General features: G+C 47.0%; 1 protein-coding gene across 3 annotated transcripts in view; it reads right to left on the bottom strand.

Annotated features, from left to right (window-relative positions):
* The window catches only part of ACSBG2 (acyl-CoA synthetase bubblegum family member 2), a 162333-nt gene that overhangs the window by 53007 nt on the left and 91949 nt on the right, over window positions 1-17377 (bottom strand). The window lies entirely within an intron of this gene.

Below are 17377 nucleotides of genomic sequence, written 5' to 3'. Positions count from 1 at the left end.
TAAACTTGTCTGCAGGTATGGGGGAGGTCATTTTACTGGGGAGGTGATGAGGGAATTAATGGGAGCTCTGGGAGTCACTCAGGCTTTCCACATGGCTCATCACCCCCAAAGCAGCGGCCGTGTCGAAAGATTGAATGGCACAATAAAAAAATACAGAAGGCCATGAGAGAGACTGTAAGACCCTGGACAGTGTGCCTTCCACTGGCCCTGTACTCCATTAGAACCACACCTGGAAAAAGGTCTGGTTCATCCCCTTTTGAGATATTATTTGGATCTGTGCTCAGACTAGGACTGTATTTTCCTCAACAGTTGCAGCTCCAGACTGACAGCATGGTCAGTTACATGAAAGCCCTAACCCGCAGGTTAGAACACATGCATAAACAAGTGTTTGCCTCACTTCCAGATCCTGACTCAGTAGAAGGGACTCACAGTCTGCAACCAGGTGACTGGCATGTGGGAAAAGGTCTGGATCCCAGATTTGATGGTCCTTTCCAAGTACTGCTGACTACACACACAGTGGTGAAAGTAGAGGGAAAATCCAACTGTATTCATGCCTCACACTGCAAGAAGGTGCAGAGTCCTGAAAGATGAGGATCCTTGTACTGGTAGTCCTGTCTCTGCGCATCCAAGCTCTGCATGTGAACCTGAAAAATGACTGGGACAATACCCTTATCAAGCATCATTAGGTCATGTTTGAGAACATGTCAGGTGTGGATAAATATAAAAACTGTTGGATCTGCACTCACAGTCCCGTGAGTTCAAAGACTATGCTTTATCTGGCCATTCCAGTACCGTGGTCAGAGCTAGCCGATATGAACTGCAAAAACTTCCTATCGATCAGGAGGCCAGAAAGTGATAGCCTCAACTTTAATTCTACAAGTTATAGTACAAGTAGTTATAATAGTTTTAGTAATTACATACTGTATGTGTGTATATATATATATATATATATATATATATATATATATATTTTTTTTATATTTTATATATTTGTGGTAGGAGCTGAGCGAGGAACAGAATAGGCATACCTATGTACTACCCTGACCTAAACTGGCTAGAGTGTGCCTGGAGCCAGTGACGAGGTAAGGCCTGAATAAGTGGGCCACCCAGGAGGAGTGAATGAAGAAGGGGATGGGAGGGAGGGGCAAGGAAACGGGCGCCCTCCTGCTTGTAGTAGGGGGTTTAAATAGGGGGAGGGCGCTCCTCCCACAATTACAGGCTGCATGCAGCCTTAACTATTTGTGGTAGGAGCTGAGCGAGGAACAGAATAGGCATGCCTACGTACTGCCCTGACCTAAACTGGCTGGAGTGTGCCCAGGGCCAGTGACGAGGTAAGGCCTGAATAAGTGGGCAAAAAGAGAACTGGCACGGAGTAGGGTGCAATGCATTTATTGGAGCATTATGGGACCTATAACGCCAAAGAACGAAAAGCTCTGGGGATCTCAACCCGCGGATTCGGAATGTACCTTGCGTAGCAGGAGGACCGCCAACGACCCATCTTGCGGATGACATGCGCCGGTAACTGATGACTGGATGCTGCGGAAGCGGCCCCTATGCGAAAGGAGTGCCCGGATATCGTGCTAGGGTTGTACCCCAACCCTGCCGCCAGGGTGCGGATATTGGAGACAAACAGGGCCGAAGAAAGGGGCCCACCGTTAATCGGGAGCAACGGGTCGTCTAACGCGGGAGACTGGAGGGAGGCCAGGAGCTCCTGGAGCACCTTGACGGGACACCAACAGTTGGCCGTAGGGAAGAATTCCACCTCGGTGGGAGGACCAGCTTGATTGGCCTTGGAGGATGGAATGGACAGGATGAAGTGGTCGGAGTGCGAGGCGAGATGTCGCCTGAGCAGGGTTGTTCGGGAGATGGTGCCACAGGTAAACTCCCCGGGTCTGAGAAACCCATAGAACCTGAGGTACATGGCTGCTTTGGTGATGATGCTCGCTGAGTGCCCAAAAGGGAGACCGTCTAGGGCTATGGATAATCTGCGGAAAAGCTCACCTGACACTGGTTGCCTGCGCACCTGGACTGCCGCGCTAACTTTCTGAATGCCCCTGAGGGTGGCTTTTATGGCCTGATTCGAAAAGATGGATTTGGCAGAGGGGTCGCTGAGCATCCGATGGTGCTGAATGCTGGCCAAATACAGCTTGATGGTGTTAAATGAGAGGTGGGGTGGGCGTGGCAATGGGCTATTAAGGCCATGATGAATGTGACCTCGTCCACCTCCCCCCGGGATGGGTGTCAATGAACTGCTTGTACATTCTGAACCCGGCATCATAGTTCCTGGAGGTGTTGGCGGCTAGCGAATGCTGGACTAATGACCATGCTGTGGCTATCAGGGGCTCTAGTCCAGCAGGAGGGAGCTGAATTGCAGAGCTGGAACGCCGACTGGGTCTGCCTCTGGGAGTTCCTGAAAGAAAACATTGAGATTAAAACGGGACAGGGCACCGGCCGCCACGTTCTGTGCTCCCTGGATATGGAAAGTGAAGATATGGAAGTTGAACTTTAGGGACAGCCAGACAAGTCTACGCAGCAGGGACATGATCCTGAGAGACTTGGCCCTCCCCTTGGAGATTAACTCTACCAGGACCTGACTGTCTGTCCTGAAGATGACCCATTTGTTTGCCCAGAGTGGATCCCAAACGTGGGCGGCCGCCACTATTGGGTACAGCTCCAACAGCGGGGAGGATTTCATAGCCTCAGCCTCGGATAGGAGTTCCACCGGCCAACTGCCGACCAACCACTGTGGATAGAAGATGGCCGCAAACCCGCAGGAGGCCGCGGAGTCGGTGAAAAACGTGGGGGATGCTGCATCCGGGGATGGCACAAACAAGGAGATGCCATTCCATCCGGCCAGGAAAGCCTGTCACATCTGAAGATCCGCCATGGCGTGACTGTCCAGTTGGACGGTGGAGCCCGGATTCGGGGCTGCCGGGAGGAGATTAAGGAGTCGGGAAGTGAAGGACCTGCCCTGTGGTATGATTTTGAACGCACAGTTGAGGGACCCTAGCAGGGACTGGAGCTCCTGCTTGGACAGGACCCCGGAAGAGGCCGCGGAGGAAACGGCGGCCTGGATCTTAGCAAGCTTGGCCGCGGGGAGGCTGGCCTCCTTGCGGACCGAATCCAGGGTGATGCCCAAGAAGGTAACCCTGGTGCCTTGACCCTCTGTCTTGGCGCATGCCACGGGGACCTCGAGACCGGTGAACAGCTGGAGCAAGCTTGCCAACCCCGAGGGGGAGCCTTGGGGCCTCTCGACGACCAGGAAGTCATCCAGATAATGGATGACCATGTCCAAACCCCCGTGATGGACAAGGATCCAGTGCAGCGCACAGGCGAACCTGTAGAACAGCCACGGGCTGCTTTTCGACCCAAAGGTGAGCCGCTTGGCAAAATAGTACCCGTCTGCCCAATGCAACTCGTAATATTGCCACAACTGGGGAAGGATGGGGAGCAGCTTAAAGGCGTCCGCAATGTCGGCCTTGGCCAACCAAGCCCCTTCCCCCGTCAGCAGAATGTACTGGATGGCTTCGTCGATGGAAGCGTAAGACATAGAAAACTCCTCTGACGGGATCAGGGAGTTAAGGCTGGGGATAGGTGACGTGTGGAGCCGACAAGTCATAAATGAAACGCTTTTTATTAGAGGCCTGCTTGGAGACCAAACCAATGGGGTTTATCCTCCAAGTGGAGAAGGGGATGGACAGGAAACCCTTCCGAATCCTCGTCCTGCAACAGGGTGGCTACTGCCTCCGGGTCTTGACTAGCCGACTGCAGGTTCCTTCCTTCCCAGGAAACTTGAGGGAGGGCAATGAAGCCCGTATGGAAGCCCCTCTCGAATCCGGCGAGAAGGAACTGGACTGACTGGCGATCGGGGTGGTCTTGCAGCAGGATGCCCAAGAGCTCGATGTTAATGTCGGCTAGTCATAGGTTCTTGCGTTGTCTCTTCGGACAGCTGGGAAGGGGGTGGGCCCTGAAACAGAGGGAGTAGATGTGCAATGCTCGACAGCTATTAAAACCACAACCCCCCGCGTTGAAGTTGTTGCAGACCTGACTCTGCCCCAAGTATGTGATGGGCCTGCCCAGCTTGTTGGTAGAACCCTGGAACCGCTGAGTGCCAGAGGGGCCTGGCAGGGAGCCTTCCCGGGCCGGGGTGGAGAGGTTGGGACACCAGTCGGCAGTATGCTGAATAGATTGACACGCAGCGCACGGTGGAGCCTGTAACCCTGTGAAATGGCGACAGAACAACTCCATGTCGAGGTTCGCCCAGTCCGTGATGAATTGGAACTGGGCAAGGGCCGCGGCTACCTTGGCCGAAAATGACTGGTGATAGTCATAAAAGTTGGTTTCGCCGTACTTGTACCCTAAGTCGGTGACTCGGTACAAGTATGAGTCCAGCTCAGATGGTATCCCGGTAGAGGCTGAATGCTAAGACAAACTCAGGGATCGACAGCTTACGGTTCAGGCGGGCGTCCTTGGCCCGGAGAACCACCGAGACCTCCCAGCAATTGATCACCTTATTCTCAGACACGTCCTGAGACGCAATGGACGCCAAGTTGACGTCCCTCCCTACCAGAATGTCCCTTTTCACATTTTCCGGGATGAAGTGCGAGGGGGCAATCTGGGGGCTGGCATGGAGCGTACCTGGCGCCGTATCCTGGGAAGTAGAAGGTAAGGCAGGAGGGGCTGGGGAAGGTGGCGCCGCCGGAGGCCAGGACTCCAATTCCCCCCTGGTTTGGATATCCACTACCGAACCCGCCAGACTGCCGATGGTGGCTTGCAACTGCAGCAGGGACAGCTGGATTGACGAGAGAGAGGGCTGGTCGCTGGGGCCCTCCGGCTCTGTCATCAGGAGACGGTACAGCTTCGCCGTTCCTCGCGGAGGCGGGATGATGGATTCCCCTCCTGTTGAGCTCCGCAACGAGCTTCGGGATGGTACCGCTCCGCAGAGAGGGGTTACTGGCGCGCCCCGACACAGAGGTCCCGGGTAAAGACAGGCTATCGTCCGATTCCGGGGCCTGCGACATCTTTACACTGTATGGAGGATGTATGAAAACAACAGATGAAAAATGTTTCCCCTCCCCCCAGACAACAAGAACGAGAGCTGCAGGAGGACGGGTTTGACCGAAGAGTGAGGATCGCTACTTACCTGAAATGAAATGAACAACGCTACTAATTTCTGTGGTGAGCTGAAGACCTATGAATGGAAGCTCGTGAAGAAGTATACTTAATGCAGGGACAGGATGCAACAGCCAGCAGCCTTGTGGCTGGATCTTACCTGGACAAGGAGGAACCTGGCGCTACGACAGTGGCTTGCTTGCAAGGGGGTGAATATTGACAAACGTAAAATGAGTGATTGGATCAGGGAGCACAGTGTGAACTGGGACCTGCCACTGGCGTGATGACGTAGAGCGCCAGACCCATGGACATATTCAGGACCAACACCTTTGAAAAAAAACATCCTTTTTTTTTCTTTCAGCAGTGCGGGGGTTAAGGGCAGCAGGCCAACAGACAGGCAGCCAGCCGGCGACTCGCAAGAGCGGAGAAGCAGCGCCCGCTGACAGGACAGGGCGGTTGTGCTGCTAGTCCTGCCGCCCGGGACTCCCGCATCAGCCGCCCCCCCCCCCCCAGCCCTTGTGTGATAACAAGCATGAGAGAAGGCATAACCGCAACAGTGCCATACCTTCCCTGACAGATAACAAGGCAACCCAGAGAACCATCATGATAAACACATAATTAGTGACCAAGCATCTGAGTGACCATGGGGACGCAGAACCTCCCCACATGATCAGCCCTGGCCCCCCAGCTGGATGCTGAGAAGCCTGTCCACAGCGCTTCGTGCGGCCGCCAGACTCCTGATCCCAGCCTGAGGCACCGCCCCCCCCCTTTCGCCGAGCCGCTCCGCACAAACCTGCGGCGCATGCGCCGGAGGGTGCCCGGTACCTGGAGGGGGAGGCGACTTGCCGACGCGGGATCTGGCAGCTGGCGTGGAGCTTCCGCCCGGGGCTGTGAAGCAGGGAAAACGAGGTGCCGGTGGCAGGCACGTCCGCCCGGGCCGCAGAACGGTGATACTCACAGGAGGCGATGCGCCTTGGCTGCACGAACCCGGACCGAGATGACGACCAAAGACGCGACCGGAAGTGGCGTCCGGCGCAGTTGCTGGTAAGCAAGGAAACGGGCGCCCTCCTGCTTGTAGTAGGGGGTTTAAATAGGGGGAGGGCGCTCCTCCCACAATTACAGGATGCATGCAGCCTTAACTATATATATTATTATTATTTTTTTTTAAAGATATTTTATTATTTCAATACATAATTTTAAATCCTTATTACATACTCCATAAATCCGCCATTTCTAATCTGTAAACATAATTAACAATAATTTCATGCAAGTATCCATAACAGTGTTAGCATTAATAAAAAAACAAAACAAAACAAAAACAAATGAAGGTCTCCTAGTGGGGAGGGTACCAGGACTACCCAGCATCCATGGCTTAATAAAGTAAATGAACTCTCAGCCCAAGTTCTATATAGGCTATAGGGATAGAGGCCCGAAGTCCAGACATCCGCCAAGCAGTGGGCGCCACTCGCGCACGCCCTCACCCAGACACAGGTAAGTACGAACCAAAAGGTTGGCACCCATGTGGCCAATCGCTTGATATTCCCATACTACCTGTAGGCGAGCTTACAGCGATCTTTAATCGCAAGCCTTTAATAAGGCAAAAACCAAAGAGGGGGGGTCCAGCAGTCTCACCACAGTGGTAGAAAACCCGCTCACATATTTCACTGCCTCATCCCCATATGATTAATCAAATATCAGGGCCATAGTTCGCCATACCTTGCGTATATTCGCATAGATATTTCATGCAGCAGGGAACTCAAATCGAATGTCACTGGATAGTCACCGGCAGTTGAGAAAAGAAATATAGACAGAAAGCAGAGCCTAAAATCAGCTCTGTCTCCTTAAAAGAGCACACAATAGCGTGCTCATCACGTATGACCCATCCCTGCCTGTACTCGAACTCCGTGTCCAACGGGAAGAGCCGTACCCCGAGCCGCGCCCGGGCACCCCCGGACTCCAAGCCGCAGTCCCCTGCCCACATACCGCTCAGTATTTTAAATAGCTGAGAGTTCCCAACATCATTTAATGCCAGGAAGTCCCCCTTCCACCAGCCTGGAGACCCACCTGTGCTCGGATATACCTTCACATTCTTCATCAATAAAGTACATAAAGGAACACCGGACAAATAGAATTTTCCCCAGCTCACCCCTCCCACCCACCCCCCACCTTGCAGGAAACAAAAAAAAAAAAAAAAGAGAAAAGTCCTAATTAGTTAGCCATATCCCAGTCTTTCCATAAGCTATTTCACTTTGAATAAGATCCTCTTTGTTTGTGCAGGATCTTCTCATAGCTTTTCACTTTTTCCACCAGGCCCTACCAATTATTACAGTCTGGGGCGGAAGAGCAAAACCAAGATCTCGAGATCAGGAGCCTAGCCAAGAACATCACCTTAACCAACAAGTGACTTTTTATAGGTTGATAGCTAACCTCAGATAAGTCTCCCAGGACCCAGATCCTGGGAGACAAAGGAACAACAATTTTAAGTTTACACGCCAGATTCTTTTGGACCAGGCTCCAGTACCTACTCACCATTGGGCAGTCCCAGAACAGATGTAAATGATCTGCCTCGGGATTGCCACAGCGTGGGCAGTCAGAGGAAGCCCTAAATCCTCTTCTATATAACCATACAGGTGTCACATAAATTTTGTGCAAAATATTGAATTGTACCGCAATGTGGTTAAAATTATGTGAAACTAGTTTTAAACTTTCCCCTATATTCTCCCAGTTTGGAGAGCCCATCTCTGAAAGAAGAGAGGACCAGGCTCTCTGTCCTGGAGAGAGAACATCAAGAAAAAAATTATGCATTAAGTGTCTATAACAGTGCGATAGTTTAATTCTCATGGCAGTTTTCTTACAAATTAAATCCTGTAAAAATACAGGGGTATCTATAATAAAAAAAATGACTATTCAAGGTACTAGAGAGTGCTAACCTCAATTGGAAATATGCAAACCAAGCCACCTCACCTAAATTTGCCCTTAGTTCCATAAGGGACAAAATTTGTCCACCACTGACTACTTGGTGTAAGTACTGCACATTTTTGGTCCTCCAACACTGGCGGCAGCTTGAGTCATTTAGATTAAGAAGTTTTGGGTTATGCCATAATGGGGTGCAAATAAGCGAAGCCTTAACTCCACACCAACTCCTTATGAGAGACCAAGTCTTCATAGCCATTCTGCAGAAAAATGTGTACCCGCTCAGTGTGTTTAATAGATAATCAGATTCCAGTACGGTAAAGAAATCAGAAAAACCTGCATCTTTCACCACTTTACTGCAGAAGGGACTATTTTGCCAATCATTAAAAAGGCAGAGTTGGGAGGCCACAAAATAGCCCCTAAAGTAGGGGAGGTTAAGACCTCCCCGACTATAGGGCATAGAGAAATAAAGTGCCTTCAGTCTCACACGCTTCCTCCCCCATAATAAATCATTGAGTATACGCTCTATCAATCTAAAATACTTATCTGGGATCCATATAGGCGAATTGCGCAGGACGTAAAGAACCTGGGGGAGCACTACCATTTTTATCAATGAAATTCTGTCCGCTCTTGCTAGCAGAATTTTTTGCCATATCTTAATTTTCGCTCTTAACTTTGTCAACAAGGGAATCAAGTTAAGTTGTAAATATTCCTGAGGTTTAGCGGAAAGTATTATCCCCAGGTACTTTATTGAGTCAGAGATCATTAATCGATTATTAAATTCGCCTCGCAATTCGTCTATAGGGAGGAGGACGGTCTTCTCCCAGTTGATCTCAAGTCCAGATAAATCGGAAAAGTGATCAACCAGGTCCATTATACGAGGGAGAGTAGTATCTGTTTGATGAATAAAAACCCGAATATCATCTGCATAAAGGGATACACGATCATGCTTCCCCATTATGCCAAAACCAGCCACCTCCGGATCTTGTCTTATCATAACCGCTAGGGGTTCAATATAAATATTGAATAAGAGGGGGGAGAGGGGACAGCCTTGGCGAGTGCCTCTTCCCAAAGTAAAGCTCTCTGTCATTGAATCATTGATCCTAATCCTGGCAACTGGGGAGTTGTAAAGTAACTGGACCATGGCAATAAATCTTGGGCCAAAGCCCATTTTTTTCATTATCTCCCAGAGAAAAATCACTCCACCCTGTCGAAGACTTTTGTAGCATCCAGCGACAGGATGGAGAGGGCACCACGCTCCGGGGATTGAATATTCATAAATAACCTATGCAAATTGTGATGGGTGCCCCTATTTGGCATAAAGCCATTTTGATCTGGGTGAATAATCGTGGGCATAACCCGCGAGAGCCTCCTAGCCAGAACTTTTGATAGTAGCTTAGCGTCAGTATTTAATAAGGATATTGGTCTATAGGAGCTCAGTTCTACCGGATCTTTATCCTTTTTTAGAATTAAAACAATGAGAGCCTCCATCATAGAATCATAGAATGTGGTAGTTTCCCTCCCTGAGCTGCTTGGGAGAAAACCTCTGACAGCTGGGGGAGAATCACATCACTATACTTGCGATAGACCTCATATGGGAGGCCATCTGCCCCTGGCGATGAGTTCCCCGAGACAGACCCAAGGGCCTCCTGCAATGATACGATTGGGAGTGCCATCCCATTGTCAAGCGGAACACGGTTTCTTTGGTTAAATGAGTTTCTACTATACAGATAATCGCTGGAAGGTATCTTTTTAATGCATCCATAATCGCTTGTCTTTTAACTCTTTCCCCAAGTCCTCTGACATCCCTCAAAAAAAAGAGAAGAAAAAAAAAAAACACCCTGCAAGGTGGGTTCCCTCCCCCCCCCCCCCCTTTCTCTTGATCCGCCCGAACTAGTCAGCGAACCTCTAACCTCCGGCCGTTCTCCCCCAGCCTAACCCCCCCCCTCCCCTCCGTCCCTATAATCATAGTGGTACACAATTTCAGATGCCCATTTGATCCATCCAATCTGATGCTTGTTGTGATGTCTCAAAAAAAGGGAAGTCCCGTTATGAATTACTCTTAATTTCGCTGGATACTGTAGAGAGTATTTAATCTCCTTAACCGCCAAACGTTTCTTTATCTCTACAAAATTTCTTCTTCTTTCCTGGGTCTACCGCGCAAAATCAGGAAAGAAGAGCAGTTTAGTGCCCTGGAATTCAATAGGTGTACATTCTCTTGCTCTTCTCAAGATCATCTCTATCCGCGGATAATAGTAATTTAATCAAGATTGCACGCGGCGGTCTCCCTGGGGTAGGTTTCCCCCCTGGAATTCGATGGGCTCTTTCTATATGAAACATGGGAGAGAAGTTATCGCTGCCAAGACTTTTCAAGACCACATCTTTAAGTTGTTCCTCTAGCTGTCGGCCTTCAGCTCCTTCTGGAAAACCAATTATACGAACGTTATTACGCCTTGACCTATTTTCTAAATCCTCTAACTTATTTTGAAATGCTTGGTTTTCTGAGGCAAGAAGCAGAGTTTTAGATTTTAACATGCCCATTTCAGTTTGCAAAGAATCAGCAGTTTTCTCCACATTCCACACTTGATCCCGAATCTTTACTAGATCATCTCTTATTAGTGAAATATCACTCTGCACTGACCCCAATTGAGTGGACATTCCTTGCACTGAAGTGCCGTTATTTTCCACAGCGCATAAGATTTTGTCCAAAACGGATGGGTCATATTCAGTTCGTATTTGTGCAGAGAGACTTTCCTCGCCTACCTCCTGGTCTGCCTCCTCCATTCCATCCTCAGAAAGTTCCTCGTTTTGGGAAATTTTAGCAATTTTTTTCACCTTGGCGGGAGGTTTAGTTTTAGCTGTGTTCTTTTCATTTAAAAAGGGCGATTTCAGAAACTTATCGATTTTGTTCTCTGGGGTCTTGGCCCCAAGCTTAATTACGGAAGAGTCAACTGAACGTCGCTTTGGGGCCATTCTCCCCCCCAAATTTTTTTTTTTTCCCTTTTTCTTTCTCTTTTTTTTCTTTCCCTCTCCTCTTTCCTTCTCTTCCCCTTCTTATCTCTTTCCCTTTTATTTCTTTCCCTTTTTTTTTTCCTCACCTCTCCTTCTTCCTCCCCTCCCCCTCTGCTTAAATTTCTGCTTGAGTTTTCCCCCCAGCTTTCCCCCCCCCTTTTTTTTTTTTTTAATACCCCCGCCTTTATCTTTTCTTTTATACTATCCTTTGTTTCTTTTCTTTCTTTTCTCCCCTCCTGTTTTTTCCCCTTTTAACCCTTTTCCTACCCATTCTTTTTCCCTCTTTTCTCTTTCCTTCTGTAACACAAAATTTCAGCGAAAAGAAAAAGAAACAAGAACTATGCCCTCATTGCAGCTATATGCACTGCTAACCCTTCTTTGCAACGATATAGCAGAAAAAACAACAGTGCAGTGGGTAAAAAGTAGATTAAATAGGGTTTCTGTTCTCACGTGTCCAAAGTCTCGTATCCGGAACCTTAATCCCAATATAGTCCGTAACTATGATGATGGATCCAAGCCAAGGGGAAAGGAGACAACAGTATCCATGAAATAGCAACAGGGCATCCAGCAAGTGGCGGCAGAGCGGCAGTCCAGCAGCAGGAAGAGGCAGAAGGGTGGAACCAAACAAAACAAGCGGCCCGGCAGCGAGGAGACCAAGAGGACAGCAGGCAGGGCAGGCACCCAGAAAAAGCCCATCGATCAAAGGCAACAGCAGAGCAGCAGGCGGCAGACGGCAGACGGAGGAGCAAGGCAGCAAGGCAGCGAAGGAGCCAAATCCAGGGGCAGTCCAGGGGCAGAGCGACACCCACAGACCGGACCAGGCAAGATGGAGTGTCGCAGATCACGCTCGTGGCATCAGCTTGTTTGGCCGCAGCTGTTCAGCATCAGCTGTTCGGAATCAACCTGGAGGGGGAGAGGCCAGCGCGGGGGGAATAGAGACGCGACGCACTCACGTCATCCCGCCGCACACACCCATAATTGAACTATATATATTATTAAAGTTGTTTTAATATGTATAAATAAAATCTGCACAAGAAAGGGACAGTATTGAGTTTATTGAGACAATCTGGATGACCACGTCACCTTCAAGGAATCCAGGATTCATACTGTCAGGTGGGATTAGCCCATCTTAGGTACCTGAGGTGAGGCTTGTGGTCCCCAGATATCTCAAAATGGGGGAATTGTGAGAGATGGGAATCCATTTCGTCTTTAAGTACAAAGGTTCTTGGTAGAAAAATACAGAATGCTGACATGGCACTGTGGGAGATGGAGAGGGTTAAATAGATAAAATAATAATAATGGTCTTATGATCTCTATCTTGTAACCACAAATTTCATGTTTCTAATATGATGGTTTGAAGCCTATATTATCGTGAGCTTGTCTTTAACCCATACATGTACGGCACTTTGTTCGGGCGGGTGCAGGAGATGCACCCGCCCGATCCATGGCAGGCGTCCGGCAGTCACTGATAGCCGGACCCCTGCTGCATTCTCCGGCATCGGTGAAATCACTGATGCCGGTGCATTAACCCTTGATGTGCCACGGTCAGCGCTGATCGTGGCAGATGCGATGTCCTCGCGGGTATCAGAGCTGCCATCGGGTCCCCGTGCTGCTGTCACGGGGATCCGATGGCATGGAAGGCAGCGCAATGCCTTCCTTAGGCATCGGGGTTGCCTTCCGGGGGAAAGCCCTTGAGATCCAGCCCCCTGGATCTCACGGGCAGGAAGCTGTATGTGTTATACACACTATATTACACTTACAGCCAATGCATTCCAATACTGAAGTATTGGAATACATTGTAAAGGGGACCAGACCACCAAAAGTTGAAGTCCCAGAGTGGAACAAAAAATAAAGTAGACATATTAGGTATCGCCTATAAAACTAACATATGACCTAACCACTCAGGTGAACCCAGTCAAAAAAAATTTAATAAAAACTTTGCTAAATAAACATTTTTTTGTCACCTTACAACAGTGTAACACCAAGCAATCAAAAAGGCGTATACCCCCCCCCCCCCAAATAGTACCAATCTAACAGTCACCTCATCCGGCAATAAATAAGCCCCTACCTAAGACAATCGCCCAAAAAATATAAAAACTATGGCTCAGAATATGGAGACACAAAAATATTGTTGTTTTGGTTTAAAAAATGTGTGATTGTGTAAAACTTAAGTAAATAAAAAAAAATATACGTACTAGGTATTGCTGCCTCCGTAACAACCTGCTATATAAAAATACTGCATAACCTAACCCCTCAGTTGACCACCATAAAAAAAAGGCACCTTACATCACAAAAAGTGTAATAGCAAGCGATCAAAAAGTCATATGCCCCCCAAAATAGTGCCAATCAAACAGTCATCTCATCCCACAAAAATCATACCTAAGACAATCGCCCAAAAACTGAAAAAACTATGGCTCTCATAATATGGAGACACTAAAACACAATTTCTTTTTTGCATCAAAAATTAAGTCATTGTGTAAAACTTACATAAATAAAATAAAAAAGTAGACCTATTAGGTATTGCCGCATCTGTAATAACCTGCTCTATAAAAATATCACATGACCTAACCCCTCAGGTGAATACCAGAAAAAAAAAAAAGGGTTAAAAAAAATATATATTTTTGTCATCTTACATCACAAAGTGTAATAGCAAGCAATCAAAAAGTCATATACACCCTATAATAGTACCATCAAATAGTCATCTCATCCCGAAAAAATTTACCTTGCCTCATAAAAAGTGTAATATAGAGCAACCCAAAAAATCATATGTACCCTAATATAGTACCAACAAAACTGCCACTTTATCCCATAGTTTCCAAAATGGTTTCCAAAAATTTCAAGATTTGCTTCTAAACTTCTAAGCCTTCTAACGATCCAAACATGAAGTAGACATATGGGGAATGTAAAGTAATAACTATTTTTGGAGGTATTACTATCTATTATAAAAGCAGAGAAATGAAAATTTGCTAATTTTTCGAAATTTTTGGCAAATTAGGCATTTTATTTTATAAATAAAAATAATTTTTTTTAACTCAATTCTACCACTGTCATAAAATACAATATGTGACGAGAAAACAATCTCAGAATGGCTTGGATAAGTAAAAGCGTTTTAAAGTTAATCACCACATAAAGTGACATGTCAGATTTGCAAAAAATGGCCTGGTCCTTAAGGTGAAAATGAGCCCGGTCCCTAAGGTGTTAAGGTGAAAAATGGCAGGGTCCTGAAGGGGTTAAATTAAACAGAGCCTTGTTTGGATACAACCTTGATGATTGTATTATTCAATTCTTTCGAGTACTCAATACCCATTTGCCATACTAATTTGGAACTCAGCATAAATCAGAGTGGGGGTCTTTGCCCTGACACATGGGTAGTCCCAAGCATAAGAAAACTGTTTAACCTCTTATGGACACAGGGCGTACAGGTATGCCCTGATGTCCCAGTACTTAACCACACAGGGCGTACCTGTACACCCTGTGTATTTTCGATCACCGCCCCGCGGCAGGCGGTGATCAGAACTGGGTGCTTCCTGTGACCACCCCCCTGTATCGGCGATCGCTGCGGATTAACCCCTTCTATGCCGCTACCGTGGCATAGAAGGGGTTTGTGTTTGAGGCAGCCCATAGAGTCCCCGCGCTGCTGTGGCGGGGTCTCGATGCCTCAGAAGGCAGCCCGATGCCGTGCAGAGGCTGCCCAATGCCTTTCATGGCATCTGGAACTGCCTTCTACGGGAGCCGAGGAGATCCAGCCTCAGGCTGGGTCTCCTAGGCAACCTGTTTGTGTACTACTCACTGTTGTACACAAACAGGCAATGCATTACAATACAAATGTATTGTATTGCAATGCATTGCAGAGGGGATCAGACCCCCAAAAGTGATCAAAAATAAAATAAAATAAAAAGTAAAAAATTTTTGGGGATAAAACGAATAAAGCAATAAAATTTATAAAGTAAAAAAAATTTTAAACATTTTTACTGGCTGTCATAAAGAAAACACAATGTTGAATGACATACGCATTCTGGGATTACTTGCACATTGATTGTGGGGATTTCCCATTCCCGCGCAGAGCGGATAGCAGATCGAGTGCTGTTGGACTATCTATATTATCCTCCAGATAAGTCATCAGTATCAGACTGGTGGGGGTCCTGTGAGCTGTGGTCTTCTCGCCGCTTACTAAGCACAGTGTTGTACATAGTATAGCGGCTGTGCTTGGCATCGCAGTTCAGCCCCATTCACTTCAGTGGGGTTGAGCTGCACCTAGGCCAAGTGACAGATGAACGTGTCATCACTGGCCTAGGGAAAGCTGTGAGTGCTGCTGCCTTCTCAAACAGCTGATCAATGGGAGTCCCAGGTGTCAGACCCCCAACGATCAGATACTGAAGACCTATCCAGAGGATAGGTCATAAGTATTAAAATCTCAGTAAACCCTTTAAGTATATAATCCTGAATCTTTCTGGTTGAGTGGTGATGCAGTTGAGCTGATAGCATTCCTTATATAAATTATATTTTTGACCCAGGAACTTGTAAAAGATACCTTCCCAGGCCTGAAATAAAAAATAAAAAGACGACCCCCTCCCCCCACCCGAGGCCTGGCGTCATTGTTGGGTAGAATTTGAGAACCGAGATTGTGACTTGTAAAGGAGGCCTTTGGACTGGTTACCTTTTCCACTCAGAACCTTAGAGTCCCTAAAGTCCTCCCTCCTTCCATTTTTTCTTGTCAGAGGCCTTTTCAAGAATACAATCTAAAGCAGACCTGAAGAGAAATTACCCCTGATAGGGCAATGCACACAACTTAGAATTGGTTCCCACATCTCCCTTCCACCCTTTTAACCACATCATCTGACGGGCATAAAAATATAGACGTCTGTTAAACTCATCCTCACAGCAAATGGAACCAGGACAATGGGGACACCTGTTGGAAAAAACATAGTGACAACACCTTAGTGTTTCCAGCCTGTCATGCCTAAGCCATGGGCAGTTTTCGGCATGGAAGCGATGTCATCAATGACATGTTACCAGGTCATGTGACCATCACATGGCTTGCATCATAACTGACCCACTACCAGGTCATGTGACTGGTCACGTATCTCACCTCATTAGGGACCAGATTAGTGTCATGATAAGCACACTGATGAGTCACGTGATACAATATCACATAACTCCCATCACCAAGAAAATTAATTATGATTATTAATATTGTTAGCAGGACCAGATGGCATACACCCCCGTATCCTAAGATAATTAAGTAATGTCATAGCCAGACCCTTATTTCTGATATTTAAGGACTCTATACTGACAGGGAGGATAGCAAATGTGGTGTCAATATTCAAAAAGGGTCCAAAAACAGAGCCTGGAAACTATAGGCCGGTAAGTTTAACATCTGTCGTCGGTAAACTGTTTGGAGGTTTTCTAAGATATGTTATCTTGGAGTACTTCAATGAGAATAGGCAAATAACGCCATATCAGCATGGCTTCATGAGGGATCGGTCATGTCAAACTATGGGAAGGTATGTTCTAGACTTCGAATCAATGGATGTCGTATATCTGGACTTCTCCAAAGCATTTGACACTGTACCACATAAAGGGTTAGTATATAAAATGAGAATGCTTGGACTGGGGGAAAATGTCTGTATGTAGGTAAGTAACTGGTTCAATGATAGAAAACAGAGGGTGGTTATTAAAGGTCACTGTCACTAGTGGGGTACCTCAGGGGTCAGTATTGGGCCCTATTCTCTTCCATATATTTATTAATGATCACGTAGAAGGCTTGCACTGTAAAATATCAATTTTTGCAGTTGACACTAAACTGTGTAAAGTAACACTGAAGAGGACAGTATACTGCTACAGATGGATCTGGATAGATTGTAGGCCTGGGCAGATAAGTGGCAGATGAGGTTTAAACACTGACAAATGTAAGGTTATGCACATGGGAAGGAATAATGCAAGTCAACTTGGTAGCTGCTGCCAAATCACAAAAATGTAAACAAACATAGATGATCAAATCCATGATTAACATATGAAATAAATATGTCCCAACAATAATAATAACAGATGAAAAAGATGAAACATTAAAATTAATGTTTAATAAAGAATCTTACAGTTAAAGTAGAATAAGTGCAAATCAAGTGCTAAGTGCCAGTAGTGCTTCATTTATTTTCATCACGAAATGCATGGGGAGTGGGGCACCACTGGTAGTCGGCGTCTGTTTCCATTGTATCCAGCCTCGTTTTTTGGTACACTGTTGCCCGTTTACTGATAGCAGCCTTTTTACCCTGTGTGTGTGTTACTTACCATATACATATTTATTGATGATATTGTTTGGTGCTTGATGTTTAACACTGGG

The sequence above is a fragment of the Bufo gargarizans genome, chromosome 1 (assembly GCF_014858855.1).
Source record: "Bufo gargarizans isolate SCDJY-AF-19 chromosome 1, ASM1485885v1, whole genome shotgun sequence".
Taxonomy (NCBI): domain Eukaryota; kingdom Metazoa; phylum Chordata; class Amphibia; order Anura; family Bufonidae; genus Bufo; species Bufo gargarizans.
This window is presented reverse-complemented; position numbering and strand designations above follow the sequence as displayed.